This window comes from Aquarana catesbeiana, linkage group LG02, assembly GCF_042186555.1.
Source record: "Aquarana catesbeiana isolate 2022-GZ linkage group LG02, ASM4218655v1, whole genome shotgun sequence".
NCBI classification, from domain to species: Eukaryota; Metazoa; Chordata; class Amphibia; order Anura; family Ranidae; genus Aquarana; species Aquarana catesbeiana.
This window is the reverse complement of record NC_133325.1, coordinates 652,507,878-652,529,551: the sequence shown is the minus strand read 5'-3', so window position 1 is coordinate 652,529,551 and position 21,674 is coordinate 652,507,878. Positions and strand designations below refer to the sequence as shown.

General features: G+C 46.2%; 1 protein-coding gene across 3 annotated transcripts in view; it reads right to left on the bottom strand.

Annotated features, from left to right (window-relative positions):
- The window catches only part of GDPD1 (glycerophosphodiester phosphodiesterase domain containing 1), a 163,957-nt gene that overhangs the window by 47,667 nt on the left and 94,616 nt on the right, over window positions 1-21,674 (bottom strand). The gene's annotated exons all lie outside the window — the stretch shown is intronic.

Here is a 21,674-nt window from a genome sequence, read left to right as displayed (position 1 = left end):
GTCAAGCATGACCACTTCGACAAAGATGTGATAAACGTGGGATAACAATGGAAAGGATTTAAAATAGGGCCCATAGTTATAACTACTCTGCATATGTGGTAATCTGGCACTGGACATGTTACAAGAATATGAACATATGATTAAAAAATGCACAGGCTGGGAGAGTCTTGCATAATCTGCAAAATACAAAATGTACAAGACTTCCGTGGACATTGAAGGACCTTGGTTGACTTCTAACTAGGGAGAGTGAACAGCATGGTCTCTGGAGTGCACAGCTTCCAACATTCCTGGAATGGTTGGTGGTGGTTGAAATTATAAAGTCTATTTCCAGCATGGTATGGGAGTGAAATTGAATAAAGCCAGCCAAACTTATGGATATACAGTGAGGGGAAAAAAGTATTTGATCCCCTGCTGATTTGGTACGTTTGCCCACTGACAAATATATATATATATATATATATATATATATATATATATATATATATATATATATATATATATATATATAATTTTAATGGTAGGTTTATTTTAACAGTGAGAGACAGAATATCCAGAAAAACGCATTTCAAAAAAGTTATAAATTGATTTGCGTTTTAATGAGTGAAATAAGCATTTGACCCCTTCGCAAAACATTACTTAGTACTTGGTGGCAAAACCCTTGTTGGCAATCGCAGAGGTCAGAAGTTTCTTGTAGTTGGCCACCAGGTTTGCACACATCTCAGGAGGCATTTTGTCTCACTCCTCTTTGCAGATCCTATCCAATTAATTAAGGTTTTGAGGCTAACGTTTGGTAACTCGAACCTTCAGCTCCCTCAACATATTTTCTATGGGATTAAGGTCTAGAGACTGGCCACTCCAGGACCTTAATGTGCTTTTTCTTGAGCCACTCCTTTGTTGCCTTGGTTTCTCCGCTGTAGAATTTGGGCTCGTTCCTCACCGTTCCCATGATCATTGAAACTCCACGAGGCGAGATCTTGCATGGAGCCCCAGACCGAGAGAGATGGACAGTTATTTCGGGTTTCTTCCATTTGCAAATTATCGCATCAACTGTTGTCACCCTCTCACCAAGCTGCCTGCCGATGGTCTTGTAGCCCATTCCAGCCTTGTGTAGGTCTACAATCTTGTCGCTGACATCCTTGGAAAGCTTTTTGGTCTTGTCCATGGTGGAGAGATTGGAATCTGATTGATTGCTTCTGTGGACAGGTGTCTTCTATACAGGTAACGAGCTGAGATTAGGAGCACTCCCTTAAAGGAGTTATAAAATTATAAATTATAGACTGATCATTTCTTTGTCAGTGGGCAAACGTACAAAATCAGCAGGGGATCAAATACTTTTTTCCCTCACTGTATATAAGTGTAAAGGCTAGCCGGAGGCTAGCCTGTATTTGTGGGAGGAGGCTGAGAGGGCTACTTAAGCCTCTTCCTCTATCAGGCCAGGGCTCGTCGGCGTTTCTGGGTTCAATAGGGGGTGGGGCCTACACGTCACTTCCGGGTCAGCTGCCACATGGTGGTGGTGGTGCTTCACCGGGGAGTTTTCCTGTCCACCCACGGGGGGGGGGGGGTGCCTGCCCGCCGCCTCTCCCTATCTTATACAGCTCCACGAGGGAGCCACTCGCTGGCCAGCTACTCTCTCCCCTTACCAGCTTGCTTTTCTGGGTGTTGGGGGGGGGGGGTGTCCTGCCAGCTCCTCACTGCATACGGCGCCACGGGGGGGCCGCCCGCCCGCTTCTCCCGGCGATTATGCCGGGGGGAGGGAGGGGGGCCGTCCATCCACCCTCCACCCACCATTCTTCCCCTCGGCTGCACCCACCTCTGTCTTCATCTGTCATCCAGGTGCCTGCTGGAGCTGTCGGGGCCGCCCGCTTCTCCCGGCACTCGTTGGGGGGGTCCGTCTATTAACGTAGCTGCTGCCCGCTTCTCCCTTTCATCCAGGTGCCTGCCAGAGCTGTGGGGGCCGCCAGCCTCTCCCGGCGCTCATGGGGGGGGGGCATCCAGCCATCAGCCACGGCTCCATCTGGTCAGCGTGGTGCCTGCCCGCCGGCTTCTCCTGGCTCCCATGGGGGTGGTGGGTGTCTATCCATCCATCTGGGCACAATCCTGCATAGTCGGGGGGTCACCACCCACTTCTTCCTTTCATCCCTCTGTTCCTGACTACACCCAGCACTCACGCCGCGGGGGGGGGGGCTGTGCCTTCTGTCCGGTCATCCATCCTTCAACCACCCACTTTCTCCACAGCCCCAGCTGCCCGCCCACTTCTCCTGGCTCTCATGCCGGGGGGAGGGGGGGCGCGTCCGTCCATTCTCCACCCACCCACTTGCCACTCGCCCGCCAATTCACCTCCCTGGTACCACGCCGTGCATCGCGGAGGGGATGCCCGCATGTCTCCTAGTTTCATAGCCGGGGATGGCGCTCACCCGACCGCTCACCTCTCGGTATTCATGTGGGGGGGGGATCCCCGCACGCCTCCCGGGCATCCACCGCTTCAGTCACAAGTGTTCATATCGTGCCATTTCGGCCCCAGGTTTTCTGTCATAGCGTTTCTGTTTAGGCGTTCAGTCTCAGCGCTTGTTTTTCTGTCATGGCATTTTTCTGTCATAGCGTTTCCTGCCTCAGCATTTCTGGTGTAGCATTCAGCATTTCTGTCTTAAACGTTCTGCCCAGCATTTCTGTCGTAGCGTTCAGCTTTTTTGTCATAGCATTCAGCATTTCTGTCGTAGGGTTCAGCATTTCTGAGTAGGGTTTCAGCATTTCTGTCGTAGCGTCCAGCATTTCTGTCGTAGCGTTCTGCCCAACATTTCTGTCATAGTGTTTAGCATTTCTGTCGTAGCGGTCTGCCCAGCATTTGTCATAAGCGTTCTGCATTTCTGTGATAGCGTTCAGCATTTCGGTTATAGTATTCGGCATTTCTGTTAGAGCGTTCGGCATTTCTGTTATAGCGCTCGGCATTTGTTATACCGTTCGGCATTTCTGTTATAGCGTTCAGCATTTCTGTCATAGCGTTCAGCATTTCTCTCTTAGAGTTCCGCCCTAGCACTGCTGTCATAAGTATTCAGCATTTCCGTTGCAGCGTTCTGCCCTAGCATTTCCATTGCAGCGTTCTGCCCTAGCATTTCTGTCTCAGCGTTCTGCCCTAGCTTTTCGGTCATAGCATTCTGCTCCGGCATTTCTGTCTCGGCGTACAGTCTCGGCATTTCTGTCATAGCGGTTCTGCCCCAGGATTTCTGTATAGCGTTTCTGGCTCAGGATTTCTGTCATGGCATCTCTGCCCCAGGATTTCTGTCATGGCATTTTTTCTTTATTCGGTCATGGCGTTTTCTGTCATAGTGTTCTGCCCCAGAATTTCTGGCTCAGCGTTCAGGCTCAATTTTTTCTGTCTCGGTATTTCTGTCATAGCGTTTCTGCCCCAGGATTCTGTCTTTGCATTTCTGCCATCAGTATTTCAGTCTCAGCGTTTCTGTCACTGCGTTCGGTCATGGCATTTCTGCCTCAGTGTTTCTGCCCCAGGATTTCTGTCATCGCGTTTCTGCCTCTGCGTTCTGTCTGAGTGTTTTATACCCCAGCATTTTCTGTCATGGCATTTCTGCCCCAGGGTTTCTGTCATTACATTTCTGCCCCAGGGTTCCTGTCATTTCATTTCTGCCCCAGGGTTTCTGTCATCACATTTCTGCCCCAGAGTTTCTGTCATCACATTTCTGCCCCAGGGTTTCTGTCATTACATTTCTGCCCCTGGATTTCTGTCATTACATTTCTGCCCCTGGGTTTCTGTCATTACATTTCCGCCCCAGGGTTTCTGTCATTACATTTCTGCCCCAGGTTTTTTCTGTCATTACATTTCTGCCCCAGGTTTTTTCTGTCATCACGTTTCTGTCTCAGCATTTAGTACTAGTTCAGCATTTCTGTCATAGCGTTGTTGTCCTGGTGTTTCTGCACCAACGTTTCTGCTTCAGTGTTCAGCCTCAGCATTTCTCAGAGGGGCATTGTTGTTCAGTCACGGCACATACTCCGGTAGCTGTTTCGTCTTCGTTGTTTGTCATGTCTCATCGTTTTTTGTTCATGGTTGTACCTGCGTCAGGTAGCTAGGGCCCACATGTCAGGATCTGTCACGTTTACAGATCCATACGGGCTGAGGTTCCGTTTGTTAATGATTGTTGACCACAATCTTCTGGCCCGTATAACATACGTCATACAATGCACGTTCATTCACCACACCTATACGATTACCCACCACGGTCTGTGGGTACACCAGCCCCGAGTGTGCGGCAGGTTACTCGGGCTCACTCTTTACTCACACGAGGGGGGGGGGTCCATCATCAGGTTCATTCATGCGCAGTGGTCTTGGCATTTCTGCTCATGTTCTCATACTTAGGTAGGCACAGAGGGGCGTTGTTGTTCTCATGTCTTGTCTGTCATTTCTATTGTGCATGTTCTCAGGTTGGGCTGTATTGGCATTCGTCATCCCCTTGTTGGTCCTTAAGTGGTAGGTTTGGGCAAACGTCATGATTCTGGATTCCACTCTCGTCTTGGGTCTTGTCTAGGATGTAGCCCGGAAGACTGCTCAGGGACGTCAGTCCAGTCATCTTTTCCGTTCCTCAGTTGGTTCCAGGTAGGGGGGTTTCAGTCACTTTGGGTATGACCGTTTTCATGCCATGGAACTTATTTCCCCGGGGTGGAGTCTGGCCCTCCTTCCTCGGTTCAGGTTTCAGACTTGGTTGCCAGGTCACAGGTTGAAGCACGACCCGATCGCATCAGGTGGGACTAGTATTCTGTGTCTGGCATGGTTTCTCCATGTTGTCAATACTTATTGGCATAGCGCATGGGCCTCATCTACCTACTCCATCACGTCCTTCAGGTATTTAGCATTTTGAACTCCTACCAGTTTTCCTTTGGCACTCACCCTCGCACTTCCCCATATCAGTATGGCCAGGCCAGGGTTTGGGAGGGGTTTCACTGAGCACTTCACTGGTGTCCGTTTTTGAAGTTTCGATCTTCTCGACCATTCATTTTGCAGGGCCTCCTCGGGTCAGCCATTGCTCCCCTTCCCCCACACATCCTTATTCACAAGCAGTTCATTCTCATGTCTGGGTCGTCTCGGACTTCAGGCTCTGTCCAATCATTAACGGGACGTTTAGTTGGGTTCTGGGTAGCTTCGCAGGTTCTGTAGGGGGTTCTGTCTCATCACCAAGTCAGGATATATACTGTTGCCATCCGGGCACACGCTATTCCTCTTGATGGATTGTTACCTTCCCTTCTTCACCTAAATTTGTGTCTTTTTGCCCTCTTTTCAGGCATACTGACCAGTCAGGCCAAGGCACACCTCAGGCCTTCGTGCTTAGGAGTATCACTTTCTCACTCGAAGACTCTGACTACAAGTGTAAAGGCTAGCCGGAGGCTAGCCTATATTTTTGGGAGGAGGCTGAGAGGGCTACTTAAGCCTCCACCTCTGTCAGGCCAGGGCTCGTCTGCGTTTCTGGGTTCCCACCCACCTGTTTCCCCCAATCTTCATACATACTCATATTACTTTTTCTTACATTCAGGGTATGCCCTCTTTTCAGGCATACTGACCAGTCAGGCCAAGGCACACCTCAGGCCTTGGTGCTTAGGAGTATCACTTTCTCACTCGAAGATTCTGACTACAAGTACCTTTACTCGGCAAGAGTATCAGGTTAGGCATGTGATGGTTGAAAGGGTCTTTTGTAGGGCACAACACATAGTAGTGCGTTAACCGTACATTGTGGTGTGCTGCTATGTATGTGTGTTGCTCTAATATGTTGGGTGCAACTGAAAAATAATGTACGTGTAAGGTCTGTTGCAGTAACGCGCACAATAACACTTGCGTTACTGCAACAGGCCTTACACTGCAACTGAGAGGTGTGAAAGGGCCTTAAGTGAACTAAGCATTTTTTTCATCAAATTCTCAGGTTTATGATAGAAAGGTTTACTATAAAATGAAAAAAGGAATGCAGGAACATTTCCCAAGTCAAGTATTGTTTAGAAGTATCACGTCTTAAACAATACGGATAAAGTCACCCAGTAGTCTCTGAATGGGTGATCAATCACATGCCCCACTGAAGTCTATAGGCTGGAGCATGCTACAGTTTGCCTGCCAGCATTATTCATAACTGGAATTTGCAGCATGCAAATGTCTTACTAAGCTCAGGATTTTCAGTGTAGACGTGTAGAAAGGGAAATGCTTTGATGTGGTCAGACATGCAGAATTTTTAGAACATCCTCTTTTCTAACACAATCACAAACATAAATTTGCTGACATGAAATGTCTCTTGTGAACAACTAAAGAGGCTCATTGCATAGACATTCCTCAATTCAGATTTGGTTAGTACAAAAGGTCGGCAACACGTGGATCGCCGGCAGAACTGCTCCTCTGCCTCTTGTGACATTCTGCACCCTCTGCGCATATGCCAGCTCCGGAGAAGACGGAGAAGAGGTTGGGCACTGAGCTGGGCAGAAAATTCATGCAGAAAGTGAAAGTATTTATGCTGGGCAAAAACAGAGGCACGGGGGTACACAATTTCATGGGCGGGATTAAGAACCGCATCCACTGAAAACCGCATCCAACAGCAGAGCGGAGACACAAGAGAGGGAGCTGAGTGGCCGCAAACAAATTTAACCCCGCAGCTGCTGGGGAGGGAGCTGAATGAGTGGCTCACAATTAACCCCAGAATTTTCAGGCACCTCTGTCCTATAAATACCATGCACTGCCCTAATGACACAGTCCTCTGCCCCACTGTCATCATCCACTGTCCTACTGACACAGTCCTCTGCCTTACTAATGCCATCCTCTGCCCCACTGTCACCATCCACTGTCCTCTGCCCCACTGTCACCATCCACTTTGCTACAGACACCATTCACTGTGCTACTGACACTGTCCTCTGCCCTACTGATACCATCCACTGTGCTACTGGCACCGTCCTCTGCCACACTGTGCTACTGACGCCATCCTCTGCCCCACTGTCAACATCCACTGTGCTACTGACATCGTTCTCTGCCCTACTGACACCATCCACTGTGCTACTAACACTGTCCTCTGCCCCACTGTAACCATCCACTGTGCTACTGACACTGTCCTCTGCCCCACTGTCATCATCCACTGTCCTACTGACACCATCCTCTGCCTTACTAATGCCATCCTCTGCCCCGCTGTCACCATCCACTTTGCTACAGACACCATTCACTGTGCTACTGACACTGTCCTCTGCGCTACTGACACCATCCCCTGCCCCACTGTCACCATCCACTGTGCTACTGGCACCGTCCTCTGCCCCACTGTGCTACTGACGCCATTCTCTGCCCCACTGTCAACATCCACTGTGCTACTGACACCATTCATTGAGCTACAGACATCGTTCTCTGCCCTACTGACACCATCCACTGTGCTACTAACACTGTCCTCTGCCCCACTGTCACCATCCACTGTGCTGACACCGCCCCCTGCCCTACTGACACCATCCACTTTCCTACCGACACCGTCCTCTGCCTTACTGACGCCATCCTCTGCCCCACTGTCACCATTCACTGTCCTACTGACAACGTTCTCTGCCCCACTGTCACTATCCACTGTGCTACTAACAACATTCACTGTGCTACAGACACAGTCCTCTGCCCTACTGTCACCATCCTCTGCCCTACTGACAACGTCCTCTGCCCCACTGTCACTATCCACTGTGCTACTGACACCATTCACTGTGCTACTGACACCGTCCTCTGCCCCACTGTGCTACTGACACCATCACGTGCCCCACTGTCACCATCCACTGCCCTACTGACACCATTCACTGTGCTACTGACACCGTCCACTGCCCTGACACCATCCACTGTGCTACTGACACCGTCCTCTGCCCTACCGACACTGTCCTCTGCCTCACTGTCACTATCCTCTGCCTCACTGTCACTATCCACTGTGCTACTGACACTGTCCTCTGCCCCACTGTCACTGTCCTCTGCCCCACTGTCACTGTTCTCTGCCCTACTGACACTGTCCTCTGCCCCACTGTCACTATCCACTGTGCTACTGGTACCGTCCTCTGCCCCACTGTGCTACTGACACCATTCACTGTGCTACTGACACCGTCCTTTGCTCTACTGACACCGTCCTCTGCCCTACTGACACTGTCCACTGTGCTACTGACACCATCATCTGCCCCACTGTCATCATCCACTGTCCTACTGACACTGTCCTCTGCCCTGACACCGTTCTCTGCCCTACTGATACCGCCCACTGCCCTACTGACACCGTCCTCTGCCCTACTGACACCGTCCTCTGCCCTACTGACACCGTCCTCTGCCCTACTGACACCGTCTTCTGCCCTACTGACACCGTCTTCTGCCCTACTGACACCGTCCACTGCGCTACTGACACCATCCACTGCGCTACTGACACCATCCACTGCGCTACTGACACCATCCACTGCGCTACTGACACCATCCACTGCGCTACTGACACTGTCCTCTCCCCCACTGTCACTATCCACTGTGCTACTGACACTGTCCTCTGCCCTACTGACACCATTCACTGTGCTACTGACACCGTCCTCTGCCCTACTGACACCGTCATCTGCCCCACTGTCACCATTCACTGTGCTACTGACACCATCTGCCCCACTGACATTGTCCACTGCCCTACTGACCCCTGTAATCTGCCCGGCAAACTGCTGACGCAAAGTCCCAAAAATATATCTTAATCCGAGGAAATGGATGACTGCCCACTAGTGGAAAAGGGATTCCTCAGATGGTAAGAAAGGGTGCAGTGGTAAGATAAACTAAACATTCGTGTATCAACACCACTGTGTTCCACCACCAGGAGTCTAGGCCGCACACCTCATTGAGTAGACCTTCTGCGCTAACAGCAAGGTCACTCATGCATTCCCTTCCACAGGGTTAATATGAAGATGGAGGTCCACTTGCAGTATCCAAAAGTCAGTCTCATCGGTAGGTATATATCATGTTAAAACAAAATAACAGGACATACGAGGAAGTATAAAATGTATTAAATAAAAGAATATTACTCACAAGGATAACACTGAATCCCAGTGCAGGAGTATGAAGCATGCACAAATAGAACCAGATGGGTGGCTGTGCTGACGTCACGGAGCCCCTCGCACGCGTATCGTCCGTATGGACGTCCTCAGCGAATCTGATTATACTTTCTCGTATGGAGAGCACTTTGTCCTGTTATTTTGTTTCAACATGATATATACCTACCGATAAGACTGACTTTCGGATACTGCAAGTGGACCTCCATCTTCATATTAACCCTGTGGAAGGGAATGCATGAGTGACCTTGCTGTTAGCGCAGAAGGTCTACTCAATGAGGTGAGCGGCTTAGACTCCTGGTGGTGGAACACAGTGGTGTTGATACATGAACGTTTAGTTTATCTTATCACTGCACCTTTTCTTACCATCTGAGGAATCCCTTCTCCACTAATGGGCAGTCATCCATTTCCTCGGATTAAGATATATTTTTGGGACTTTGCTTCATACGTCTTAGAATATATATATATATATATATATATATATATATATATATATATATTCTATGTGCATATGTTTTACTTGTTTTATTAAGCGCTGGACTGCTATATTTTGTGAGTTACTTTTAAGGTTTTATATTGGCCTTCAGTGTCCAGCTGCTGGGTTTATATCAGTTTGGTTTTGCGCTGTCTGTTCTTTCTGCTTTGTGACCCCAGTACACTACCTGACATACTGCTGACCCCTGTACACTGCAATACAGCCAACTGACCTCGGTCACTGAAGTTAACTTTTAAGGTAGGCTCAGTTTTCTTCATGCTGTCCTTGCTTTTTATCAGGGCCTTGTTAGTAATTTCTTTAAGAGCCCAGTCACACTGACTACACACTAAACAAAAGCGATTTAGTGTGCGGGCATCTGTCCATTTTGGCTGCAGTGACCTGGTGATAGGGGAAAGTGTGATGCATGTTTAAGCATATCAGTTTCCTACATTCATGTCACCGCACAGCAGCATGGTGCATTGCGTTTGCTGTGCGGTGACATGCAGGGACATCAAGTGAGATGCGATATTATGTAAACATGTTGCATGTCACATATCTCTGGAACACAGAGAAACACAGTGTTCTGGTATGAACATGACACATAGAAAACTATTGTCTTCTGTGGGTCATTGTAAGTACCTGCATTTATCCACGAGGAAAAAAAGCAGGTAACTGCATATAGTGTAAAAAAAAAAAAAAGGCGCAGAATAACGGTGATCTCTTCCATGTTGTTCAGGTAGATCTCCACCTCTCAAATGTTGCATACCCCTGGGTTAGTACAATCGTTATTTTCCAATTGATTCGAACTTTGGAAGACATTCGTTCTATTCTATTTTATTCTATGCTAATCTATTCTATTTTTTTTTCTATTCTAGTCTTTTCTATTTTTATCATCATCTTATTTCATACTGTACTGTAATACTATTGCAATATGTTTGCATTTCTAATTTTCATTTCATTTTCTAATTTTCATTCTAATTTTTTTCTGATTTGTTGAAATTCGTTACTATTGCCTTTCGAGAAATTTGGATACATCAGAATCTACGAAAACAAAATTTTGGTTCGCAAAACTAATGCACATGTCTAATAATTACATGCTGCCATTTGACCTTTCATATGATAAGTAGAGGAGACACAACAGATTCAAGGGTTATTAGGACAAATTACTACATGCTTCAATAGCTATTGATCTAAATTGAACTGAACATGTTATCAGTAACACAGTAGCAGTAGCTGATTAAATAAACATTTAATCTGATGCATATCATTTATATCAGGACTGTAGTGCTGCCTGTGTATATCCAGGACAATGGATTTCTGCTATAGGCTTATGTGTTCCTCCATTTGTCAATCAGGAAATAAAATAATCCAGCACAATCTATGGAGATTTTGGGCCCTTTCACACGGGCATCAGAGGGCATAGGAAAACCCTATAGCCCCCCCTGCCAGAACACTCCGGTCAGCGCTCTTGGCCATTGGCTGACAGCGCTGATCGGGAGCCGGCCAGCTGCTGGTTTTTCAGTATGCTTGTATGACATAAGCTGGCCGCCACACACACGGGCTGAGTGTCGGACAGTTTTTATTGAACTGGCCGATGTTGCCCGACATTCAGCCCCTGTATACTAGGCTAGACTAGTCATCCAGTAGTATAATGGATCAAAGTTACAGTTTCCTCTATGAGCAAAGCTAACATCCTGTCCCCAGGACCGGACATTTTTCCCTGATGATTATCTTCTTGGGCACTGGTCTTCTCACTGCCCACATAGGTTTTCCTGCCTCTGGAACCTATGGGAGAGGGCCTGCCCACTGGAAGTGTTGTTTCCACCAATAGGAAGTGTCCTCATCATGCAGGCAGTGAAGCCCGATGCAGAACCTCAGGAAGTAGAGAATAGGATCGCCACACATGGCTTCAGGTAAGTTATATGGGCATTTGGATATTCTTTTTTTTATACCAGTCATTAGTTAGAGAGGTGTGAGGGGGATGCCTACAGTATTCCTTGCTGATAGTGGAGGGGACAGGAACAGGTGGCCAGATTGTTAAGCAATAAACAATGAGATATTTGCACAAGCATCTTTTCAGCCATCATATACCTTCAATATTCAATGCATGTCACTGGGTGCCTATGGTACTGCTATATCACCAGGGATGACTAGAACATTTAATGAGAAAACCAAACCCACCCAATCAATTGCATGGTAGGCGCTGTTCATAATCCATACATAGAAACATTACAGAAGAATACAAATCTTGCACAAACTCTATCTGTGTAACACTAAGACCCCTTTCACACTGAGGCAGTTTTCAGGAGTTTTAGCGTTAGAAATAGCGCCTGTAAATCGCCTGAAAACTGCCTCCCATGCCGCCCAAGTGTGAAAGCCCGAGTGCTTTCACACTGGGGTGGTGTGCTTGACAAAGTCTTGCAAGCAGCATCTTTGGGGCAGTTTAAGCCCCTGCCCATTGCAATGAATGGGCAGCGCTTCCAAAGCACCTGAAAAGTGTTTCGGAAGTGCCGCCCTTCAGCCGCTAGCGGGGGTTAAAAGCACCCCGCTAGCAGCCGAAAAGCGCTGCTTAAACAGCGCTAAAGCACCGCTAAAATTAGCGGTGCTTTAGCGCTAACGCACGGGCAGCCCCAGTGTGAAAGGGGTCTTAGAACCTTTTTGGTGACTTGGCTTTAGCTCAGGAAATACAGCTAGCCTTCACATATTGAATAGCCCTACAAGAGTTCACAAACTCCCAAACAACTCGTTACCAAAAAGAGCTTGAAGAGGGGTATCCCATTGTATATTTGGGAATCAATTGAAGAATGCCAATGACAGTTCTTAGAAACATGTTCTTTATATTTAATTTAACTGCCATGCTTCAACTGTGGTCCCATGAATCTCTTTGATAAATTTCCATTTTAGGTCAATATTCTTATACAGTTATAGCGGGCGTTTACAACAGGAAAACTAAAATAACAAAATTATTTATATGTGCACTCTATTTATAGGTTTATAATTCCATTTCATTTGAGCCCAGCATGCATATAATCAAAATATTCAGATAATATGAAATGGGAAGCATCACAGACAAACTACAGCAGATAATGCCACCCACAAGATACAGAGGGTATAGAAAAAAAATCACTCCCTTTAAAATAATCACATTTTGTTGCAGCCTGAAATGAAGACAGACACAGTTTTATTCAGCTGTATATACTCAGTGCAACTTATAACATCCAAGTGAAAGATCTAACACCGACATGTCAGAAAAAAATATTAAAAAATTTTCAAAAACATAATCACAGAGTTGGAAAAAGGATTATCCCCCCCCCATGTGTCAGTATTTTGTTGAACCACCTTTTCCTTTAACCACTTCAATACCAGGCAATTTTCCACCCTTCCTGCCCAAGCCAATTTTCAGCTTTCAGCGCTGTCACTTTTTACATTACAATTGCATAGTCATGCTACAATGTACCCAAACAAAACGTTTATCATTTTTTTCCCACAAACAGAGCTTTCTTTTCGCCTCTGCGTTTTTTTTTCTAAACAAAAAAATAGACTGAAAATTTTGAAAAAAAAAAGTTTTCTTTGTTTCTGTTATAAAATTTAGAAATAGTAAGCTTTCTCTTTCACTGAAGGGCGCTAATGAGGCTGCACTGACGGGCACTGATAAAGTGGCACTGATGAGGTGGCACTGATGATGGGCACTGATATGCAGCACTGATGAGCATTGATAGGCAGCACTGATGGACACTGATAGGCGACTCTGATGGGAACTGAAAGGCTGCACCGATGGGCCCTTATGGGTGGCACTGATGGACACTGATAGGCATCACTGATGGCACTGGCAGGCATTGCTGATGGGCACTGATTGGCATCTGTCTGGGCACTGCCATCCCTGGTGGTCCAGGGTGGCATACCTGGTGGCCATCCATTGTGGGCATCCCTGGTGGTCCTGGTGGCATCCCTGGTGGTCGAGTGTGGGCATCCTCGGGGGGGGGCTGCACTGATCATCAGCGCAGACCCCCCCGTCAGGAGAGCCGCCAATCAGCTCTCCTCTACTAGCGTCTGTCAGACGCTAGTGAGGAAAAGTCGATAAAAAAAACAGCTTTTCCTGTTTACACTGTGATCAGCCGTGATTTGACACGGCTGATCACATGGTAAAGAGCCTCTGTCAGAGGCTCTTTACCGAGATCGGTGTTGCGGTGTGTCAGACTGTCATGCCGCACCACCAATTCACAGCGCTGCACACCCCCAAGGGCGTGCGCTGGCTGTTAACCTGAAAGATGTCATATAACGTCCAGTCAGGATAACTGAACCACCGCTTGGCCGTCATTCTGCTCTAGGCTGGGCGGGAAGTGGTTAATTATAGCCTTTAGTCTGTTAGGATACGTCTCTATTAGCTTTGCACATCTAGACTTTGCAATATTTGCCCACTCTTTGTAGGACTGCTCCAGTTCAGTTCATTTTGATGGTACCTTTTGTGGAGTGCATTCTTCAAGTCATTCCACAAATTTTCCATGGGGTTTAACCACTTGACAACTGGGCACTTAAACCCCCCTCGTGACCAGACCAATTTTCAGCTTTCAGCGCTCTCACACTTTGAATGACAATTACTCAGTAATACAATACTGTACCCAAATTAATTTTTTGTCCTTTTTTTTAATACAAATAGAGCTTTATTTTGGTGGTATTTGATTACCTCTGGGTTTTTTATTTTTTGCCCTATAAATGAAAAAAGACTGAAAATTTTGAAAAAAAACGCATTTTTCTTTGTTTCTGTGATAAAATTTTGCAAACTAGTAATTTTTCTTCATAAATTTTGGCCACAATTTATACTGCTACATATCTTTGGTAAAACTAACCCAAATTAGTGGATATTATTTGGTCTTTGTGAAAGTTAGAGAGTCTACAAGTTATGGTGCAAATCATAAAAAATTGATCACACCTGAAGTACTGACGGCCTATCTCATTTCTTGCGACCCGAACAAGTCAGGAAAGTACAAATGACCCCCCAAATGACCCCTTTTTTGAAAGTAGACATTCCAAGGTATTTAGTTAGATGCATGGGGAGGTTTTTGATGTTGTCATTTTTTCCCACAATTCTTTGCAAAATGAAGATTTTTTTTTTTTTTTCCACAAAATTGTCATTGTAATAGGTTATTTCTCTCACCTGGCATGTGTATACCACAAATGACACCCCAAAATACATTCTGCTACTCCTCCTGAGTATTACGATACCACATGTGTGGGACTTTTTCACAGCCTGGCCACATACAGAGTCCCAACATGCAGGAGCATCATCACGTGTTCTAGGAGCATAAATTACACATCTAATTTGTTGACTACCTATTACACTTTTGAAGGCCCTGGAGCACCAGGACAATGACATGTGACACTGACGTGACACTGATGACAAGTGGCACTGACACTGATGTGGCACTGATGACAGATGGCAATAATACATGGCACTGATGACAGATGGCACTAATACGTGGCACTGATGACAGATGGCACTAATACATGGCACTGACAGACGGCACTAATACGTGGCACTGATGACACGTGACACTGATGACAGATGGCACTAATATGTGGCACTGATGACACGTGACACTGATGACAGATGGCACTAATATGTGGCACTGATGACAAATGGCACTGATGACAGATGGCACTAATATGTGGCACTGATGACAAATGGCACTGATGACAGATGGCACTAATATGTGGCACTGATGACACGTGGCACTGATGACAGATGCACTAATACATGGCACTGATGACACTGATGACAGATGGCACTGATACGTGGCACTGATGGCACGTGACACTAATGACAGATGGCACTTATACGTGGCACTGGGGACAGATGCCACTGGGGACAGATGCCACTGGGGACAGATGGCAGGACAGATGGCAGGGGCAGATGGCAGGGGCAGACGGCAGGGGCAGACGGCAGGACAGATAACAGTGCTGACACTTTTTTTTTTCGTTTTTTTTTTTTTCTGTTTACTTACTGCCGCATCGGTTCGCTCTCCCTCCTCACACGCTGTCTCTGTGTGAGGAGGGAGAGCCGGTGATGAGAGATGATCTCATATGTTTACATATGAGATCCTCTATCATTGGCAGAGCGATCGCACTGTAAACGGCCGCTGTCACTGGCCATTTACGGCGATCTGTGACTGGCTGTGTCCGAGGGACACAGCCAGCACAAAACTTCCCCGATGCGCGCCCGCGGGAGAGCGCAACGCGGAAGTAAACAGGTGGACGTCCAGGGACGCCCTCCCGGCAATTGGAGTCCGCGCTGTAGCCGTCTTTCGGTTAAGTCTGGACTCTGACTAGGCCATGCACCTTTTTTGTGTGTTGTAACAAATACCTTCCACTTCTTAAAGCGGGATTCAGTCCTAAAAAAAAAAAAAAAAAATTAAAGTCAGCAGCTACTAACACTGTAGCTGCTGACTATAAATAAGTTCTTACCTGTCCTGGGTGCCCGCGATGTCGGCCGCCCGAGGCTGACCCGTCCCTCGGCTCTCGGTTCCCGGCACCGCCATCCTAGGAAAGGGAAACAGGCAGTGGAGCCTTGCAGATTCACTGCCAGTTTCCTACTGCGCATTCGTGAGCAGTGCGGTGCTCCGTTCTGTGAATGGCCCCGTGGTGTTCTGGGAACATACACAGTTCCCAGAAGATAACGGGGCCACTCGCCAAGGAGAAGAACTCACCGCGGAATAGGAAGAGCCAGATTAGGAAGACTGCCTAGCAACAAGGGTTTAGGCAAGTTTAATTTTTTGTTTTTTTTTCAATTTTTTTTTTTTTTAGGATTTTTGGTGATTTTTTTTTTTTCAGGGTGGCCCTCCACTTCACTGTGCCTCTAGGCATTGATAAAGCCTTTGACATTTATTTTTGTATCCATCTCCTGACTTGAACCTGTCCACAACTTTATCCCGGAGATCTTTTAACAGTGTCTTGCTACCCATAGTTGATTGTTTGCTTCAGCTGCACTACCGGGGACTGAAATGCTCCAGGAAAGCGCTTTCATGCTGAGCTAATCAAAATGACCACAGCTGATCACAGTTGAAAGTCAAATGGCTTTGTGTGCAATTGGGAAGGTGAATAGCTACAGCTGATTGAGTTTACAAGTCATTTTTATTAGGGGGGGGGGGGTGATCCTTTTTCCAACTCAGAGATTCCGCTTTTTTTTTTTTTTTTTACATGTGGCATGTTGACATGTTGGTGTTATATTTTCACTTGAATGTACTTCATTGCACTGAGTAAATAATACAGCTGAATAAAACAAAAACTGTGTCTGTCTTCATTTCAGGCTACAAAGCAACAAAATGTGATTATTTAAAGGGGGGGGGGAGTGATTCTTTTCTATACCTATTTTATATTTTGAAAATGTAAAAAACAAAAACCTTTTACCTTTACTCCCTAATAGTGTCGGGACAAGTTCCTATGGTACAGATGCCAAAATGCATGCACCCCTCCCAGCTATACCTAGCTCTTAGTTAAGCAAAAACTAACACAAATTTAAATGTTTATATGCAAACAGGAAAAAGAAAACGCTAAGGGAAGAGTTAATAAAAATACAGTGGGGAAAATAATTATTTGCACCCCTGCAGATTTTGTTAGTTTGCCCACTTACAAAGAAATTAAGGGTCTATAATTGTTATCATAGATGTATCTTAAATGCTAGATACAGAATATCAACCAAAAAAAAAAAAACACACGATACAAATGTTATAAATTGAATTGCAGTTCAGTGAGTAAAATAAGTATTTGATCCCCTACCAACCAACAATAATTCTGGCTCCCACAGACTAGCTACAGTATGTGCTCATGTGGTACACAGATTAGTCTTGGCAATTTAAGAAGGTGCTCCTAATTATGTGTATAAAAGACACCTGTCTACAGAATCTCTTTCTTCCATTCAAACTCACCATCATGGGCAAGACCAAAGAGCTGTCAAAGGACATCAGGGGGCAAGATTGTAGACCTGCACAAGGCTATCAGCAAGAAGCTTGGTGAGAAGAAGACAACTGTTGGAGCGATTATTCGCAAATGGAAGAAATACAAAATAACCATCAATCATCGTCTGGAGCTCAAAGCAAGATTTTGCCTCATGGGGTAAGGATCATCATGAGAAAAGTGAGGGATCAGCCCAGAACTACATGGGAGGAGCTTGTGAATGATCTCAAGCAGTTGGGACCACAGTCACCAAACAAACCACTGGTAACACAACACGTCGCCATGGATTAAGATTCTGCAGCACCCGCAAGGTCCCCCTCCTCAAGAAGGCACATGTACAGGCCCGCCTGAAGTTTGCCAAGGCACAGCTAAATGATTCAGAGAAGGATTGGGAGAAAGTGCTGTGGTCAGTTGAGGCCCAAATTATGCTCTTTGGTATTAACTCAACTCGAGTTAACGGAGGCGGGAATATTATGCTTTGGGGTTGTTTCTCTGCTAAAGATATAGGCCGACTTTGCTGCATTGAGGGGCCAATGGATGAGGCCATGCACTGTAAAATCTATGAGAACCTGAAAATGAGAACCTTCTTCCCTCAGCCCGAACACCAAAGATGGATCGTGGGTGGGTCTTCCAGCATGACAAAGTCCCAAAACATACCGCCAAGGCAACAATGGAGTGGCTCAAGAAGAAGCGCATTAAGGTCATGGAGTGGCCCAGACAGTCTCCAGGCCTTAATCCTATAGATAATTTATGGAGGGAGATGAAACTTTGAGTTGCCAAGCGACAGCCAAGAAATCTTAAGGATTTAGAGAAGATCTGTAAAGAAGAGTGGGCCAAAATCTCGCCTGAGATGCATGCAAACCTGGTCACTACAAAAAACGTCTTACCTCCTGTGCTTGCCAACAAGGGTTTCTCCACCAAGTACTAAGTCATGTTCTGCCTGGGGATCAAATACTTATTTTACTCACTGAACTGCAACTCAATTTATAACATTTGTATCATGTGTTTTTTCTGGATATTTGGTTGATATTCTGTCTCTATCATTTAAAATACAAAATTATAGACCCTTCATTTCTTTGTAAGTGGGCAAACTTCCAAAATCTGCAGGGGATCAAATAATTATTTTCCCCACTGTAGTTAGGGTTAATCAAAAGACAAAATGTTTTTTAATAAAAAAAAAAGGTTTAGCTCTTGTTCTTTTTTAATTTACCTAAAATAGTAATTTATGAATGAAAGCTACAATAACATGCATGTAATAGACTACAGAGGAAGAACCCGAAACATCGGAGTTCCATGACCACCGGGCACGGAATAAAAGGAGCTCATTGAGAGCAGGCAGCTGTCACACTGACATAGAGTGGAGTGTGACTGGTTACAGCAGGGGTCCTCAAACTACGGCCCGCGGGCCGAATCTGCCCTCTACTACTTTTATCACACAGGATGGGAAACATGACAGGTCTGGACAAAGGACCTTTTGTGTTAAGAAGCAGGTGATTGGTTACTAGGCATCGGGGCGGTCCCAGGAATCAATCACCTGCCTTTCACTTGCAAAGTCCCGCCCTTTGTCCGGACCTACCATGCTTCGTGTCTTGTGTGATACAGGTAACAGAGGGGAATGGGAGTGCTGTGATATTATAGAAGGGGCGGCAGTGTAATATCAATGAGGGGAGTCTGCGATATTGGGGGATCTGTGATATGGGGGGATCTGTGATATGGGGGAGTCTGTGATGGGGAATTCTGTTATGGGGGAGTCTGTTATGGGGGGGGATCTGTGATGGCGGAGTCTGTTATGGGGAAAGTCTGTGATGGGGCGTCTGTTATGGGGGTATCTGTGATGGGGGAAGTATGTGATATGGGGGAGTCTGTTATGGGGGTATCTGTGATGTGGGGCTTTGTGATGGAGAGGAGTTTGTGTTGGGGGGCTTTGTGATGGGGGGATCTGTCATGGGGGGCTTTGTTATGGGGTGAGTCTGTGATGGGGAGGGGGGGGGTCTGTTGTTGGGAGTGGTTCTGTAATGAGGGGAGTCTGTGAAATACTGATAAGTTCATATTGATTACAATTGTTCTTTATTTTAAATATTGTACTATTTTTTCCTGTTTTTTTTTTTTTGCACTACAAATAAGATGTGTGCATAGGAATTAGTTCATATTTTTTTTAAATATAGTGCAGCCCCCCAACAGTCTGAGGGACCGTGAACTGGCCCCCTGTCTAAAAAGTTTGAGGACCCCTGGGTTACAGGATGAGCAAAGTGATCTCCCAGTGTAATTTTCAGGACTGAGGTATCAGGTTGACAAGTCCAGCGCAGTGCAGCAGGTGGTCGTGCGATGCAGAGGCAGGAGATAAGTATGTTATTTGTTCTGCTGTGGCAAATTAAGCTTTTTAAAATAATGTTCTTTATAAACTATAAGTAGGGGGGTTTCAGCAACAAAGGCAGTGCTGTCAATGCAGAAAGCAGTGGGTACGATTAGGTGTGGCAAGATTCTGATTGACACGCTACAGGTAACTGCAACACCCCCTGTAACATCTTCCCATCCCACTGTAGTGCAAGCTGTCACAGCCTACATGAGAGTGGCAACATTGCTTTAAATTCAAGAGCAGTGCAGCGTTGTTGTTACACCATCACAGGGAGATGCATTAGGTGGACTTTACTGATCAACAGATATTTGTGGGACTTTTTAAGGGGATTAAGAAAAAGTTGTAAGTGCAGATGCGCTTACATTTTTAAATGTCTTGACATGCATGCTAAGCTGAGCAGTTTCTTCAACCAGCAGCTGGCTGGATTGTGTTTGCATGCCCAACCACCCTATAAAGTTTAGAGCCAACCTAGGTATCCTTGCGCTTTAGTGGACAAAACGAAATAGGCGGTTCACTTTGCAAGGGAAGTTGCATGCTGCAAGAGAATTTTCCCCCGAGTTTAGTGCTTGTGGTGATGAAGCACTGCTGACTTCCATCATCCCATTGTGTGTAAGCAAAAATACTGCTTTTTTCTTGCACGTGACTGGGTGTTCTTTGCAAAGTGAAACTTCACCACATTCACTATGCTCTATGGCAGGGGTCGGCAACCTATGGCCCACCGCCGCTAAATGTTCATCCCATCAGTGCACGTGATGAATTCACGTGCACCTGGCCCGCAGACGCTTCAACTCCTTCACGCCGACAGTACGTAAATATGCGGCCTTGGCTTGAAGGTGTTGTACCTGGGTGATGCCTGCAGCTGGACCATCACCCCAGTACCGTTTTTTTTAGAGCCGGCGGTTGGCTTTTTTGGGATAACAACCGATGTGGCTAAAAAGCCACTTGGCTGTTATCCCCTTCCGTGGCTCACCCGGGCTTTCCCGTGAGGCATGTCGCTGGCTGGCCAGAGACCCCAACAAAGCCAAAATTGGTTAGATCGGGTCTCAGATCTAGTAACCTGGAAGCGATCTCATGACATCACTTCTGGTTTACAGAAGATTAAGCCCCCGTTCACACCTATACAAATTAGATGCGGCTTACAACGCATCCAATTCGCAGGACATTTTAAAATACATTTATTTGAATGTATCTGGTTCACATATGTGCATTGCATTCGCACTGCGCATTGCACAAAAAACGTGTGCGTTTTCTGGGCATTGCGGTGTGAATTACAAGCCCATTATCTTCTATGGGAACGCATCTGATTCGCAGATGCACTCCGTTCTGAACATGAATTCTCTCCTTTTCCTCACTACACCTCCCCCCTATCCCTGCTCACTGATCAGCAGCTAAAACGCAGAGGAACCTCTGAACAACTGATTTTTATCTTCCCAGTGAAACCTGAGCTTCAATTCGCACTGCACATGTGTGAACCCAGCCTTAAAGGCACCAAATTTTAAACATTTAAAAAAATGACAGTATTCAAAGCAGCCAAACCTGGCATTTTGAATGCTTTTAAGTGCAAAGGAGGGATTTGGGGTCTTTTAGACCCCAGATCCCTCCATAAAGAGTACCTGTCACTGCCTATTACTGTCACAAGGGATGTTTACATTCCTTCTGACAGCAATAAAAGTGATCAGAATTTTTTTTTTTTCAAAGGGACAGTGTAAAAAAAATAATATTTTTTTTTAAAAGCGCCACATCCCTCCCTGCTTACACAGCTGGAGGGGGCTGCGTAATATGAAGGGGGCTGCTTAATATGTCCCAAGGTATGGTGCTGTGTAATGTAAAGGGGGCCAGAGGTGC